The sequence below is a fragment of the Marmota marmota genome, unplaced genomic scaffold, assembly GCF_001458135.2.
Source record: "Marmota marmota marmota unplaced genomic scaffold, marMar, whole genome shotgun sequence".
Lineage (NCBI taxonomy): Eukaryota > Metazoa > Chordata > Mammalia > Rodentia > Sciuridae > Marmota > Marmota marmota.
The window spans coordinates 18,125,812-18,141,811 of record NW_026000026.1 but is presented as its reverse complement, the minus strand read 5'-3'; the positions used below and the strand labels follow the sequence as shown (position 1 = coordinate 18,141,811).

Below are 16,000 nucleotides of genomic sequence, written 5' to 3'. Positions count from 1 at the left end.
CAATTATTCAGAATTAAATATTGGATGTGTTAAAAGTATTCATTGGTTGACTAAAATATCTTTTATACCACAGTTTTGTTGATCCCATTTTGGCCTTTTTATTCTTCCATATTTTAACATATTAGGAGCCCTTGATAAATAAAAATCCTTAGGGCGTCTCTTGTCCTCTGACCTCTGGACCTCATTCCCGGTTACCATTACATTAGTTCTCTTCACCCACAATTGGAGGTAAATTGGGATCGAATTCAGGTGAAGTAGAGAAGGGGAAGAGGGTTGTTTCCCTGGGACATTGCTGATGGTCCAAACCTCTCTGTGAAAAGCTCCAAATTACACAACCGACGCAGAGAGCCTGGAAGATTTTTCCCAAGAACCACTGCGCTCCTGGCCTCAATCTCTCTCACCAGAGCTGCGCAGCCTCTGCTGTGCCAGGGTCCCTCTTGCACTTGTACTCCTCTCTGGGGGGCCAGATCCAGACAGGAGTCACCTGGACCTCTCACCTCCCTGCCCCACTCTCTCTGGGTCACCTATGTGAACATCAACCCCAAACCCAAATCACAACCCCCCAAATTTAATTTATTTCTACCTAAACAAGTTCTTTTATCATAAAGCAATAAATTTGTCTTGGTGCTAGCAATTTGTTGCGGGTGACATAACATTGCAAATTGATTAATCGCTACTGTACGCCGCAAAATGAGAAAAGCAAGGAATTATTATGAATAGCGTCCGTCTTTTACGGGAGGGATTCATTATTCAAAAGTGCTCGCTGGTGCTTACATGTGCCCTCGGTGCAGATTACATCCATTTGCAGACTTCCCACATCATGCTTACACAAATCAACAAACGTGCATTTATTAAGACATAGAATGAAAGCTATTTAAAAGTGAAAAATGGCCTTTTGCGTTACTTTTCTTCGAAGAAGGCAAATCTGGGTGGGATGTTCCTGGGAAGCAGCCCCAACGGTTATCACATGCGTGTCTCTGGGTTCTGTGCATGCTGGCTCGGGCAGGCACTATCCAAACTGCCTGCTCTGCCTTGGACGGCTCCAGTCTGAGAAACACCCCACCAGCAGTTCTGGAACCCTCTCTCTGGCTCAGGAGAATTCAGCCAGCAGCCATCTCTGCCTGCCAGGGGAATGCAGTAGATGAGAGTTTTCCATCCTCTGAAAATGAGCTTCTTGATGGTCCCCTGGGAAAGGGAAGGAAACAAATATTAACTGAGCACTGACTCTGTACCAGACACTATCCCGAATGCTTTCCTTGGTTTGCTAGGGTAAGTCTGTCTACCTCCCTGGACCTTATGGGGTAGTTATAAAGATCAAGTGAATTGACACATGTACAGAAAGCGCATAGTAAATGCTCAATACATGGTAGCTGTTGTCACCATTATAACTTTAATTATTTTCAAGGTCAGTGTTATTAGTACCATTTTGCAAGTGGAGAAACTGAGGTTCGGTACCGTTGTAAGAATGCTCAAATCACACAATGAGGAAGAGATCAGGGCTGAGTTTAGAATCTGGCTCTAAAACTTTATGCTCTTTTTTTTCTACCAAGCACCCCACAGCTCCTTGGCAGTCAAAATAGGGCATATTTGCTGCCCCTCACTTAATGGAGGAGGCCACAATCCACTCTTGAGCTGTTTGCTCTTTGCCTTCAGATGTTCCGGACAGGACTTTTGAGAGTCTGGAGATTTTATGACCTGCCCCTAACTGTTCCCACATCAGTAGAGTCTCATCCTTCTCCAACCTGGTTCCTTCCATCCTTTTGTCCCATTATTGAGGACACTCCCAGTAAAGGCTGACGGGCAGCTCACAACTCCAGTATTGATCACTCCTGCTGAACTCATGCTTTGCTTAAAAATAGACTGAGATCTCAACTTTCACATTCTAATTAGATTTCAAAGCAACTTTTATAAAATGAGAAGGCCTGCATTATTTCTCTACTGCATAGAAGTCCATTAACCACTCCACAGCCAGACTAAAGTCTCTATTAATCCCTGCTGCCACCCATCAGACACAGGCGTTACTCATCCTCTTCCGGGAAAGCTGCACCGAACCACAGGCCCGTCTCCAGGTGCCCAGAAGCCAGGGATGGTCGGGTTACAAGCCTGGGCATATGACAGAAACTGAGAGTTGGCCTCTCTGGGCACATCTCACAAAACAATGTTTCTCAAGGGATATTCCTCAAGCCACCTGCACTGAGATCATCCAGGGGTTTATACGCTGTGCAAACTCTGGGTCTCCCCCGACCTGCTACAGCATCATCTGCAGGAGTGACCTGACAATCTGAATGTCTGATAAATTCCCCTTAAGATTTTTTTTTTTCTGCACTCACCTTTGTGAACTATTGTCCCAAATATCTCTCACACTCCCTTCCCGGTTTGATGCCACCAGATTGAATCACTGTTTACTGTAAATCCTGATTGACTCACTGATGCTCCTCATTTAATGAAGGGGAGACAGAACCTAAGAAAGTGTTTGCTCTCCTGAGTCCTGGTTGATTCCTTTTCCGTCAGCTTTCCCCACCTGAAGTCCCTCAGGGCATCCCTGGGCTCCCAGCAAGACCATGGTACCCAGACCAAGCTAGACCAGGGGTCACTTGCAGGATACTCTGTGAAGCTGCTTTGTCTTTGGGCAAGACAGTCGATTCCTAGACAGAGTGGAGGCGACAAGGGCATCTCCAGGTAGTCCTGGGCTGTTTTCATAATAGTCAAAGCTCCAAAGTTGTTCTGTACTTCTGTCTCTGACTGTCATTATCACAGTCACTATTTTTTGTGTGCCCTTGAGTGTAGCCATTTTGAAATGTTAGCCTGCGTCAGAATCACCTGGAAAGCTTGCGGAGGCCCAGAATGCTGGGCCCTACTTCCTAGAGCTTCTGACTCAGAAGATCTGGGTGGGACCTGAGAATTTGCATTTCTAACCAGTTCCCAGGTACTAGGACTGCTGGTCCAAGTACCAGATTTTGGAACTCTAGATTCTCAGCTCCATGTTATATCCCCAGCACTCAGTACATAGTAGGAGCTCAATTTGTGTTTGCAGAATGAATGAGTAAATGAGTAAATGATAGGAACTGCTTTGCAAGCCCTCTAACTGGGAATCCTCACTCCATTCCACTTTGCCTGGATTTCCAGCATCTGCCAGACATGGGTAAGAACACCCAAGAGGACCATGTGTCCCGAGACAGGTCAGAGTTTGTGGCTGCTCACATCAACCGTCACAGATCTGGTCTCCCTAGGTTAGGAAGCTATGCAGGGAGCGAGGCAGCCCATTCAGGTCTTGCTGGGGGTAACAGCAATTTTTCCTGTCTCCAAACACTTCCCATCACATCCTAGCTGGATGACTTCAGCCTCAGCCCTCAGACTTGAAAGAGCCTCAGTTTCCTCATTTGTGAAGTTGTGCATTGATAATTTTCTCTGGAATAACTGTAAGAATTCAATGTGTATGGGCATGAAAAGGGCCCAGTAGCATCTGGCACATGTGGCGGGTGGGGGGGCTGGTGGATGTCTGCTTCCTCATTCATTCCCCACAACTCCCAAACCCTGTGAAATAAGTCCCAGAGATGTTTCAGGAGTAATGAATTCCCTCATTTCAGCTAAACCACCCGTGGTCCTGGTTTTGTGGCGATGTACGGTGGAACATGATAAATTATTGTTTTAAGCAGAAGCTTCATTCAAATATCCATTTCCCTGTCAAGTTAATTTTGTCTCAATGTATTTTCAAGCCTGTTTTGACTGGGAGCAGAGATAGTTACATAAACAGAAGAACATTATGTTTGGGGCCTGTTCTCTGAGGAATGGGGAGTTGATGGGTAGGGGGAGGGAAATTTGGGGATTATCAGAGACAAGAACCCCTCACTTCCCAGTCATACCTGGCGGGTGACATAGCTCAGAGGTTTAATTCTCTTCAGTTCATGTCTGTCTGCAGAGAACAACACCTCATCACTCCTTGAATGCCTACTCAGGCCCAGAACATATTTCCTGGGGACACCCAAGAATGCAGCCTTATATCCAGTATTCAGTGACACCAAGGGCAAAGACCTCCAGTAGGGTCATCTCACCTCCCTCTTAACCCCTACAGACTTCAGGGTGCATTTCTTAAGAACAAAGACATTCTCTTATAGACATAATACAATGATTGAGATCCAGAATTTAAAATAGGGGCGATACTTGTATCTAGTTTGTGGTCCCTATTCCAATTTTGTCAATTCTCCTAATGATGCTCCATTTATTTTTCCATCCGAGTGTCGCCTCCACGATCACACGTTGCATTCGCATGCCATGTGTCTCCTAACTCCTTCTGTCTGGAGCTGTGTTCCCAGCTTCTCTCTGTCCTTTGTGACCTTGAATGTTTGAAGAGTTCCAGCCGGTTATTTTGTAAAAGAGAACTCAGCTTGAGTTTGTCTGGTGATGCCTCGTGGTTAGATTCTAGTTAAGCATTTTGGGTTGACCCGCTGTGGACACGACATTGAATCCTTCTCGGTGCATCCTGTCTGCTCCGTTACTGATGATGCTGATAGCATCACTTGGGTAAGGTGGCCACCCCAGGTTTCTCCTCTGTGAAGACATTATTGTCACTGTATGACCCATAAGTACCTTGTGGGGAGAGATTTGAGATGATGTAAGTGTCCTCGCACCCACTCATCTTACTCTCTATTGATGATTCTTGTATAAATCAGTTTTTGCAAAATGGTGATTTTTCCAAATTTGTCATGACTTAGAGTTGGCTTTCTCTGGTTTCCAGCTGTCACTGTACCATAAAGGAAAGTGTTCCAGTGCCCCCATCTGCTTACGTTCATTTGCTTACTGCTAACAGAGTGGACCCAGAGATTCTTGAATTGGTCAGTGTGCTCTCATCCACTGTCAGTGATCTGATTCTTCAATTATATGATCTCACTGAATCCTCAGGACAATTGGGTGATATGTCCACTATTCTCAGACGTCAGACTTCCACCTCAGGTCCCATAGCTATGTCCGTCATTCAGTGGGACTCTGCTTCTCGACTCCCAGCATTAGGCTCTGTCCCCAGCAACACTGCTTTGCCCACAGAGTGCTGTGGAAAAATGTCCTTGTGTCTCTGTGGGCACAATGTCCTTGCTGAGGAGAGAGGAACCCTCACAAGCCTTGATTTCCCACAAGCCCCATGAGAGTGGACCTGCAGGAAAGTGACTTCCATGACATTGTCTTGCTTTTTCCAAGGCAGCTCGGCCCCGGAGACTCAGAGGCCAGTTACTTCATCTGTAAAATAGGTCAGTTTCGTGGGATGTCTGTTGACATGATGCCACCCCAAGAACTCTTGGCATGGGGCCACATTTTAAGTCAGCAAGTATGACTGCATGAGCTTGGCCGTCCTGAGCACATCATTCAACAAATGCCTTTTGAGCACGTACTGTGTGTCAGGCCCTGGGCTCGCCTGGAGCTAAGGCAGTGAGTAAGTCCGACAAGGTCCTTGATGGAGTTCACAGTCAAGTGGAGTAGATTGTAATCAAATCATCCCCCAAATATATTTCTGATAACCATGCCGATGAGGCCTTTGGGGGAAGGGGACATTTTGATGAACATCTTTGACAGGGGAATTTGACCTTTATCAGGACATCAGAGAAGAAACCATAAAATCAATGGTTTACAACACAGTTTCTTTAAGACCATTATTCAAAGCAGAAAGAAGGAAGCAGAGACTCAGAGAGGTTAAGTAACATCACCCAGAGTTGCACAGTAGCGAAATCTAGATGTAAATCTGGGTCTGCTCACTCCCCAGCGGAGAAATGGTGCAGCTGTCCTGCCAAAGTGTTTCTCTGAGAGTCTCTGGTGATTCTGGGCACAGGGCCTGTGTCCGTCTTTCAGTTTAACATATTTTGTTTCCACCGTGACACTGCAGGGCCCTGCTAAGTGCCATCAGAGGAAATGACTCTCTGATAGGAACAAATATTCTCTAAATCAGTTGTGATTTCTTTTTTTAAAAGGAGAAAAGCCAGGAAATTTGAAGAAGACTGAGGATTAAAATAGGAGGAGTGGATATGTGCCCATCTTTGGACATCAGAGCTCTGTAACTTTACTAGGCTACTGGCAAAGCATAAGGGTGAGTCTCACCCAGGCAGGTTCAAGGCCAGAGCCCAAGCTCTTAAACACAGTACCAGGCTACTCTCCAGGGATGTCCATTTGTCTGTCTGTCTATCTTTCTGTCTGTCTGAGAGACTGCAGGCAAGGCCTCAGCCCTGGGAGCAGTCAGGCGAATTCCAAGAGGAAGGAAGGGGCAGATCCAGCTCCTACCTGCACCCTGATACATGCCCACACCTGTGCCCCCAGCCTCTGGTCTCCTCTGGCTGGCCTTGGCCATCCTGGCTTGACACTTGATCCCCATGGAAGCTGACACCTCTGCAGGAGAGGGCAGACACGGCCGGCTGCCGCCACTGGAGCCTCAGCATGACTTCAGGGAGAGACTCTGAGGACACTGTGCAGAGTGCTGTCCCCCCATCCACCCACCCAGCAACACACACAGACAGATGTGCGTATAGATTCTCCTAGATGGCAATCATGGCGAGAAAGAAAAAGTTTCAAGTTAAGTGACTTGACTGAATTTACACAGTTGGGAAACTGGCTTAAAATCCAAGCCAAGTGTCTTCAGAGCTTTTAAACTCCTTTTCAGTAAACTCACCTCGACCCTGAGTAACAGGCATATACACTTGTACAGTGCCTGGTATATCAGGTTCTCCATAAAAGACTTGTTTAACGACTGAATGCCAATACGTGTGTATCTGTGTTTGTGTTTGAGTGATAGTATTTGTCCTCAGGAATGCACAGGCATGACTGTGCAGCCTACGGGTATCTTGAGTCCTGAATTTATTGCAGAAGAATTCAATATGATCAGAAATGTGAATGCTTAATATCGCCTGCATCTCAGCCCTTCTGTAGCTCATGCTCATCCCCGAGGTCATGAAAGAGCATAAATATTATTCAATTCAGCCTTAGGATGGGGAAGTGATAGCCAAAATCCCATTGTTGACATCTGAAGGAAACTGAGAGACTGCTGCCTTTGGCGATAGACCTGCTTCATCTTCTAGCCCCTCCACTTACTTGGATTTAAATGACCCTAGGAATGTCACTTTGCTTTTTTGAGCGGCTGATTCTTCACCTGGAAATGTAGAGGCTAGTATTTACCTACAGCACTGTTAGGAAGATCCAGTGTAAGAAGAGCTCATGGCCTGATAAGCTCTTCTCTCTCCTTAGAGAAAACAATAACATAGTAGTTGCCTAAATCTGTGATGCCATAACAAAATAACTGAGACGGGGTGCTTTTTAAAGGCACATTTATTTTCTCACCATTCTGGAGGCTAGGAAGTCCAAAGATCAAGGCTCTAGCAGGTTCAGTTATCTGGTGAGGGCTGCTCTCTGCTATTGCCTTCTCTGGAGGGGAGGAGTCTATATCCCCACATGGCAAAAATGGAGAGGCAAGTGAGATGAAGTGAAGTCTCTTTTACAAGGCTTTTAGTCCTATTCATGAGGGAGGAGCCTTAGTGACCCAATCACCTCTTAAAAAGCTCCCCCTAATCCTATCACATGGGCCTTTAAATTTCACGACCCCTGAATATTGGAAGAAACACATTCAAGGCATAGCGGTGGTGTTCATGGAAATTTTCTTATGGAAGAGAAGCAAAGGGAAAACTAGAGGGTCTTGGTACGAGCCGAATGACAGTTCTCAAGCCTCAGCTACATTTTGGAGGCCCTGGAGAGTTTGAAAAAGTCCTGATACCTAAGTCCAAGCACCAGGGTGTTCTGATTCAGTTGATCTGGAGTGTAGCCCAAGAATTAAAATGTACCCTGGGGATGCTAATGGGCAATCCAGGTTAAGAACCTTTGGTCCTAGGGTCTCTCTGCCCTTTATTGGGAGTACTGTCTGATTTCCAGCCATTCTGCCTGGTCAGCTTAAGGCAGAGAGGAAGAGGGAGACATTCACAGCCTCCACAGATAAAACCCTCCCACTTGAATTGGAGACTCGAAAGATAAATAAGTGTTAAGAGAGCTACTGTGTGTGGTTGGCCCTATAGTTGATAACACTTGAATATTTATTTCGAAGGTGGATCTCATGCTAAATGCTCTCACCACAACAGAATAAATTTAATTAAAAAAAAACTCAGGATTTTTGATCTCATGATTTTTTTAAAAAAAATTGTGAATATATTGGTGTACCAGGTGTTTTAAGATATAAACATGTTTCAGGTATACATTTAGCAAACTGGCCTTGCTAAAAATAAATAAATAAAAAACCATTAGACAAGTGAATATTTAGTATCTGTGATGTGCCACACAATTTAGCTCCAACATTCTCCATAATTGCTCTCATAACACCTGCTATGCATGCTGGGGCCAGGAAGAATGGTTATGTAGAATATGGGGTAATTCCCACTCCTGAGACTTAAATTTCTAGTCCTTTATACCAAGACCTTTCCACAGATTTCTGAGTTGTTTTAGAATTTGCATGCAAAATAAAAGCTTCCTACATAATTGAAATTATGGCCAATTGACCGTGAAATAGAAGTGTCCGTGACCAATGAGGTGTTGGGTGGAAGGAGGTGGTTGTGCTTAGAAATGGGGCCTCCAGAGCCCCAGGGCTAGTTCCCTGACTCTGAGAGAAAAACCCACCAAGAATCCTTCTTGTTTCCCACAGTCAGCCTACCAGCCTTTCCTTGGTCCCTCTGCCTGGAAAGAAGCAGTTTGGAGTACCTCTGAAGAAATACATTCTACTGTGATCTTTTCTCTCTGAGTTGAGAATCCCTGTAGGGGAGGGATGTTGCAGCAGGAAGGTCTATATGGAAATATTCTCCTTTCTCAAGCCATGGCTTTGCAAGCTAAGGCACTGCTGAGCCAGATTGAGGTGTGGGATGCCCAGAGAGAGGAAGGAAAAAAATGATGTCGGAAAAGTCAATGCGGTCCAACTGCAGAAAAGAACTGGAGATGCAGTGGAGAGCCATCAAAAATATTAGAGGGGAAGTCGTTTATATAATTAGGGTTTTACAAAGAGCGCAATACAAAGAGGACTTGTGGGGAGCTAAAGAAGACAGGGAATCCAACCAGTCAGCTTCAATAGCAGTCTGGCCAAGATATCGTGCTGGCATAAACAGTGGCCATGGAATGAAGGGAAAATGATACGGGAAACTCAGAATGTGCCTAATGGGGACCCAGAAAGGGGATAAGAACAGGTGCCATGTGCCACCTAACATCACAGTCCTGTGAAAAAGTACTGTTATCCCTATCCCGTTACAAGGGAAATAGAAGATTGAAGAGCTTACATACCTTGTTAATAAATGGTAAAGACAAAAATTAAATGCAGGGTTACCTCTATTTTTATGTTAATGAGTAACTAAGTAAAATATTAAGGTGAAGGAGGGAGGGGACAAAACTTTGCTCTGGTCAGACTACACTCCAGATATTGCATTCAATTCTAGACTCCATACTTTAATGGGAGACTTTGATTGGCTAGGGAATGGTACATGTGCAGAAAACAGTAATGGGCTGGTCAAGAAGCTGAAAACTATACTGCAGAAAATTAAAGTTCTGGGGGAGTACACCTGGAAAAAAGCAGAATTTGATATCATTTGAAGCTGTGTGTAAGTATCCTGGATCCTCCCAGACTCCCAGAATCCAGAGCGAGTAAGCAGGAACAGATCTCTACATGAGTGGACAGAATCCAAAGAGGGCATGTTATCAACTTCAGTCTTTAACTTGAAGGCAATAGAAATCAATTGACAGGTTTCAGTAAATTAATAATGTTTCCATTTTTAAAAGATAATGCTGGAGGTGAGTCCAAAAATATTTTCTTCACTTAGTTGTATGTTTCCCCCATATATGGTCCAGTACATATCTTGGTAAGTTTATTACTGAAGATTTTCTATTTTGGAATAAAATCTTTTTGTTTATTATATTTTCTAATTGACTGTTGTGGGTATTTTGGATAGGCGTTTTTGTACAATTATTCCATATCCAGCCACTTTAATGAACTCTCCTTATTATTCCCAATAGTATAGTTAATTCTCTTTTAAGTTTTCTGGGATGATACACACAGCTTCTGCAAATAACAACAATAATACTTAAAATTTACAAAATTTGATCTGATTCATTGCAATTACTAGCACTTTCAGAACAGTGATCCTCAACCAGGAATGATGTCCTAGGGGACATCAAGCAATACCTGGAGATATTTTAGGTTATCACAACTGGGTGAATGTTCCTGACATCTAGTGGGTAGAGGGGCATTCTTAGTCTTGATTTCAATGGCAAAAATGCCTTTTCTGTTTCACCATGATGTATACATTTGGCTATTAGTTTAAGGGAGAAATTTTGTTGAGGAGTCGAGAGTCTTTAAACTCATATTAACTAAAATTTTTGAAACCAGAAACAGGAATGAAGTCTTACCAAATTCTTTTATTCTCTTCATCATGATGATAATATTTCTTTTAATGCTTTTCCTATTCTTATATCATAATTTACTTCTTTGTTCCATTGACTTTAGAAAATTATTGACCATTTTTAAATAAGCATATCCCTGCTATTACTCCCCTTGTTACATGCTGTGAGGAACTGCCCATGTGAGAAGGAGTTTGATCACAAATCAATGATAGCAATTTGTAGTGTCTGCCCTTGTGACTTTCAATGGGGACTCATATGAAGCTATTGTTCATTTCCGCTGAGTTATCCTGGCTAAATATGGACTAGCCATGGGCTTCTGGTTGCCTGCAGAAGCTCTGAAGAATAACTGATAATCTCCTTGAGGTCTCTCAGGATTCTCTCTCATGAAGTGAATTTTTCATATACCACAGAGACAGACCACACTAGGGTAGGTAATCTCAAACAATTTAGGAAAAAATCACTCAGGCATTTTCACATGACACTGTAATAAACAGATAGAAATGTAACCTTTTAATATAGATTTCCCAATAGTTAACTCTCCTTGTAGTACTGAAATAATCCTGTACTCATGGAACACATATATATTTTTAAGATCAGACTTGGTATTTTTAAAATTTTTTCTAACTACATGCAAGAGTAAGATTGGTCTCAAGTTTTCTGTCTTTATATAATTTCACTTTCCATTTTTTGCTACAAAATAGTTTATCATGAGATAAAGTGTTTGGATTATTAGAAAGCATGTACCTATAAAATCACAAGGGCCTGGTTATTGATCTATAATTCTTAAAAACTATCTCTGTGAAATTAATACCCTTTTCCACTGTTTTGAGGCCATATTTTGACCATCTTAGTTACTATGCAAGAGATTTCATTGACATCTCTGGAACTATGGGTTGTAAATTTTACTGTTTTTCTAATTTCTCAACATTTATTCTTCTTTTGTCCTTGAATATTACTTTTCACCTGTTTTCTAAAAATATGAATTTCCCTCAAATTTCTTAAGTAAAATACTTCTTTGATTTTTGCACTCTTATTTTAGCAGTAGTTCATTTAAGGAAATGTACTTCTCTTTGACTACAGTTCTGGCCACATCATATAAGTTTGCTAAATAATGTTTCATTACTTTTAGCTAAATATTCCATGACTACTAGTTTAAGTTCTCTCTAACCAAAAGTTATTGATTTCCTTTCCATCAATCAAATATTTCTCCTCCAATATTTTCTTATTGTTTTCTACTTTTATTATATCATGCTCATAGAATTTAACACATAACTTTCATTTGACGAAATTATTGGTGTTTTTCTTTTGGGCTAACATGAATAATTTTTTCTTAGTATAGAGCTTTTCTTAGTATCAAACTTTTCTTAGAACTCTTTATAAAGTTCTTGGAAAGATTTTTCTTTAGAAAATGTCTATTTTTCGCAAGACTATCTAATTTGGTACAGGGAAAAATTCAAACTTGCATTTTATATTTAGTTTCATCTTGTCCCTTATAACCTCTATTTTTTTAATGTTCCATGGGTCTTGTATTAAAGAAGATTAATATTACTGATAATATGAACATATTTGGAGTAAATGTTTGAAAACATTTTGAACTCAATCAGACGGCCAGTCCAAAAAGGACTGTATTTTAGTACAACAGTATGTCTGGGTAATTAACAAACATATTTCTATTGAAACTGCATGCTCAAATTGGATGAAATCTTTGCCAGTTATTCTTCTGACAGAGGATTAACATCCAGAATATATAAAGAACTAAAAAAAAAAAACCAAAGCAGCAAATAAGCTAGTCAATAAATAGGCAAATGAAACAAACAGACATTTCTTAAAAGAAGTAGAACAAATGGCCTATAATTATATGAAAAAAAAATGTTCAACATCTTTAGTCATCATGGAAAAGAAAATCAAAACTACACTGTGATTCCATCTCACTCCAGTCAGAACTACAGTCATTAAGAATACAAAAAAGCAATAAATGCTGGTAAGAATGCAAGAAAAAAGGAACACTTATATCTTGTTGGTAGGAATATAAATTAGTACAGTCACTGTGGAAATCGGTATGGAGGACCCTCAGAAGACTAAAAGTAGAAAGAACTATGATACCATCCCGCTATACCATGCCCTAGTATATACCCAAAGGAATTAAAGTCAGCATGCTGTAACCATATCGTCATCCCCATGTTAATCATAGCACAATTCAAATATCCAAGTTACAGAATCAGCCTAGGTGTCCATCGATGGAGGAAATGTGTAAAGAAAATGTGGTACAAGAACATAATCACGTCATTTGCAGGAAAATGGATGGAACTGGAGATCACAATGCTAAGCGAGATAAGCCAACAATAGGTGTGTTCTACTCCCCAGGGTCACATCATCTCTGGGAAGCATGGACTTGTGGAAATGGACATGGAAATATCAAGTGGAAGGATTGGCAGAGCAGTAAGCAGTGAGCCATTGGACTCTGCCGGGCGACACTCTCAGAACCTTTTGTAGAGTTACTAAATCCACAAATACTTGGCTCAAGTGGACTGTCTGTAAATCTCACCCAGTCCCAGGAAAGGAAGTCAGGAGAAGCAGGGAGGGAGATTGGTAGGTTTTATGGACATTTCATAGCCATGGAAGTGAGAACAAACTGGACAGTTTTTATCTAAAATCTCCAAGGGTCCAGGAAGCCCTTGATGTGATGAATAGGCAAAAAATACATACTGCTCAATTCATAAAATGCCTTGTTTATATTTTGCCTACATGTTTGTATTAAATTCCTGTGTAATTATTGTGTTTTATCACTTTTCCTTTGCATTGCTAGCAGTGTTTATTTCATAAATTTGAATATGACTTGATTTGGCACATCGAGATTCATGACCATTATTTTTCTTCTTGTGGATTACTTCCTCATCAAAATACAATTACCTTCCTTTAACGCCTTTTATACTGGAGTCTATCTTGTCTTTCTGTGTCATCTTGATTTAGGCTTAAATCTTGCAAAAAGTTTGTAGGTGACTTCTGTCTGTTTGCTTCGTTGCTTGAAAGTCTTAATATTTTGTATTAAAGTTTGTTAAAGACCCAGAATTCTAGATCTTATTGTGGTGTTCTTTTGTACTATTCTTTGTGGGGGTTTTTTTTTTTTGGCTTTTTTTTTTTTTTGCTATTAGTTTTATTTTTATTTTTCACCAACTGTGTATCTGTTTTTCCAATTTTTTAAGTTAAAAGTATAAAAAGCACTAGGAATAACATGCAAAAATATTTCCATAAACTCTGTCGTCTTTACTTTCATCCTCTTCTAGCTGATTGAAAAGTGTAACACTTTTTTATGTTCCTCCAAGTAATTGTCTTTCTTGATAAAAATTGTATTTGAACTAGTTCATCAATGTAATGAATTAAATCATTCTTGTTGACTCCTCCTCTATTATGGGACTTAAAAAGCATTTTTAAGTTCACCCCCAATCTCTTCCTAATCCACATTTATGCTTTTTGCTGATATCGTCTCAAATCTTTAGACCCAGATTATTAATGTTGAATTTTATTTTTGTTTATATTATGTTCACCTTTTCTAAGAATTGTTTGCATGTCATTGGATTTCTACGTAACTCTATTTATGACTATTAAAATAACAGACTCAATTCTATGTTCAAATGATTTTAATTCTCACTACTCTAATTTTTATCTTGACTTACCTATTCCTATGTTCCCAACTTTGATTTATGTCATTCATGTGGAGTACACTTTCAAGAATGATATTTGCAGCGGGGCACAGTGGCACACACATACACACAGCAGCTCAGGAGGCTGAGGCAGGAGGATCTCAAGCTCAAACCCAGCCTCAGCTACTTAGCAAAGCCCTAAGTGACCCAGCAAGGCCCTGTCTCTACATAAAAATATAAAAGGGCTGGGGATGTGGTTCAGTGGTTAAGTACCCCTGGGTTCATGTACCAAAAAAAAAAAATAGATATTTGTTTTGCTTACTTGTTGTAGTTGAAGATGGCCTCAGAAATGCTACACTTTTCATGTACAACTTTCCTTTATCCTCACAACTGTACAACTTGGTAGAGAGTAGTGTGCTTTTGAGTCACAATCTTTTTCTCTCAAAATTCTACAGGTGTTTGTATGGCTTTTGGAGTTGTAGCAAATTTGGAAAGTAGTCTGATCTCTGTCCTTGTTGGGCTTTCTTTGTCCTTGATGGGTCTAGGTGCCTATGGAGTTCATTCCTTTATTAATCCACATACTTCACAAATACTGGCCAAGCCTAGACCATATGCAAAGCTGATGTCAACACAGCAGTGAATGTAATAGAGAGAAAACTCTGCCTTTGCAGAGCTAATACTTCAGTCGGGGAGACAGATGATAAAATGCATAAATAAAACATAGAGCATTTCTGATGATGACGAATGCTGGGATGGAGGATAAAGCTAAGGAAGGGTGGAGGACATTGTACGCCTGACCCTTTAAATAGGGCCATTGAGGAAACCTTCAGCCAGGTGCTTTACTGAGCACCTACTACGCAGCAGGTACTAATCCAGACGCTAGGAACATAGTAAACAAAACAAAGTCCTGCGCTCTGAAATTCACATGTGTGTGGGGGACCAAGAAATAGCATCCAAGATAAATGCTACAAAGGAAAAAGAATGCAGGACAAAATACTTGCAAAACCCTGGTTTTACTGAACACTGATCCTTTTCTGTTAATTTTTCCAATAGTATTATGAACTTTTCAATAAAATCCTGAAGTTTTTCCTCAGGTTGAGAAAAATATATCCTAGTTCATCTTTAATTACTATTTCATTTGTTATTTGTGCCCCGCTTTTTTAATAATTGTTTTTTTTCTTTTTTTTTTTTAGTTGTAGATGAACACAATACCTTTATTTATTTATGTTATGTGGTGTACCCTACCACTGAGCCAGCCACAACCCCTGCCCATTTGTGCCCCCTTTAAATTGTATTTTATTTCAAATTTTTTGGAAATAGTTTTGAGTATTTCATATGCACAATGGCCTCTTTTTAATTTTTAATTTTATTTTTCATTGTCACATAATAATTGTACGTGTGTATTGCGTACAGTGTGATATTTCAGTGCATGTGTGCAATATGTAACTGTTAAATCAGTATATTCATCGTTTCAAAGGTTTAGCATTTCTTTGTAGTAAGGAAATTCAAAATCCTCCCTTCTATCTACTTTGAAATATATGATAAATTATAGTTAGCGATGGTCCCCTCTCGGTGCTGTTGTGGTAGTGTTCTGTGTAGAACACTAGAACCTGTTCCTTCTATCTAGCTGTAATTTTGTACCCATTAATCAACCTCTTCCTATCGCCCTTGTCTCCCCACCTCCCAGCCTCTGGTAGTCACTCTTCTACTCTCTATTTCTATGAGGTCAACTTTTCTAGCTTCCACATACGAATGAGAACATGTGGTATTTGTCTTCCTGTGCCTGGCTTTCTTCACTTAATCTCATGTCTTCCACAATCATCCCTGTTGCAAATAACAGGGTTTCAAAAAATTCTTTTTTATAAATCTGAATGCTATTTCACACAACAATCTTTTTTTAAGAAATAGAAGTAATGATGTTTGAATGCTGTCTTCTATTTTATATATATATATATATATATATA

At 40.7% G+C, this 16,000-nt stretch overlaps 1 long non-coding RNA gene across 1 annotated transcript in view; it reads right to left on the bottom strand.

Annotated features, from left to right (window-relative positions):
• Nucleotides 1-818: 818 nt before the first annotated feature.
• Nucleotides 819-16,000, bottom strand: part of LOC125618989 — a 20,616-nt gene continuing 5,434 nt past the window's right edge. The window contains exon 3 of the long non-coding RNA XR_007350442.1: nucleotides 819-1,185. This is a non-coding gene — a long non-coding RNA (uncharacterized LOC125618989). The remainder of the gene's footprint in view (nucleotides 1,186-16,000) is intronic.